At 39.3% G+C, this 1,078-nt stretch overlaps 1 protein-coding gene across 4 annotated transcripts in view; it reads right to left on the reverse strand.

The window, feature by feature from the left end:
• The window catches only part of enox2 (ecto-NOX disulfide-thiol exchanger 2), a 175,464-nt gene that overhangs the window by 51,565 nt on the left and 122,821 nt on the right, over positions 1 to 1,078 (reverse strand). The gene's annotated exons all lie outside the window — the stretch shown is intronic.

Raw genomic sequence — 1,078 nt, forward strand, 5'->3', positions numbered from 1 at the left:
TCTATCTATCTATCTATCAATCAGATAAAAGGACAGAGAAAACTAGAAATCTATTACATCGGACAGCTTAATTTAGTGTTAAGAAAATCTATTAGGGGATAGTAATAGACATTGAGATAGGAAAGCCAAATATGAAGAGATGATGGTCTGTGAGAACTGCTGGGCATGAAGCTGTGTCACAGGAGGGTCAGTCTGGAGCGTGTAGATAAACTCTGAACTGGCAGACGTGTCAGGAGACAGGTCTCTCTAGAAGAACCAATAATAGAAGTGGGATAGGACGTGCAGCATGTAGAGACAGAGGAGCTGACCGCCACATCGCCTGCCTTAATGACTCTGTTAGTATTGATATTTCTGTCTCTCCGCCACTAATGGAGGCAGAAGATAAGATGGCCCTCAGTGGCATGGATGCCACAGCTTCTGCTGTGTATTCTAGTTCAAGTCTAAATCAGTACCACATAATTAGGGCTTTTCCTGCACGGCCATTTTTTTTCAGCTGCCACAATGCAAAATTGTAGCTTGCCAAAGCAAATTAAACGATATATGACCATGGTTTTGTTTTAGTAAGTGTAACTGTTTTATAAACAGAAATGTCACAGATTCATTAGAGGAATAGTACATCAAAAAATGCTAATTTGCTGAACATTTACTCACATTTACATTGGAGGTTGTGTCATAGGGTATGTTTAGTTTACACAACAACAGTTGTACTAAAAATGGAAAACTTTTTCCTTTGTGTTCTTAAAAAGTTTTGTGTTCAGACAACAGCGATGTCAAACGATCCCCAGGGGATCCATCAGTAGATGGCAATGTCACTTTATAAAGAAACACTACACGCCTGCACACATACACATTCCTACAGACTGAACACGGCATTTTTGCAAATGTGTTTTTGTACTTTATACAGAGATGATGATGGTATTGTTTTCACGAACTTGCATTCTGAAACCCGTTTTCAAAAGTTAGCATTTTCAGGCCCCCGTAAATGAATGAGCAAAATGCAGTAAAACCTTCTTAATTGCATCAGATTAAGAAAAATTGATGCTCTGCAGTGAATGGGTGCCGTCAGAATGAGAGTCCA

This window comes from Sinocyclocheilus grahami, unplaced genomic scaffold, assembly GCF_001515645.1.
Source record: "Sinocyclocheilus grahami isolate Dianchi unplaced genomic scaffold, SAMN03320097.WGS_v1.1 scaffold510.1, whole genome shotgun sequence".
Lineage (NCBI taxonomy): Eukaryota > Metazoa > Chordata > Actinopteri > Cypriniformes > Cyprinidae > Sinocyclocheilus > Sinocyclocheilus grahami.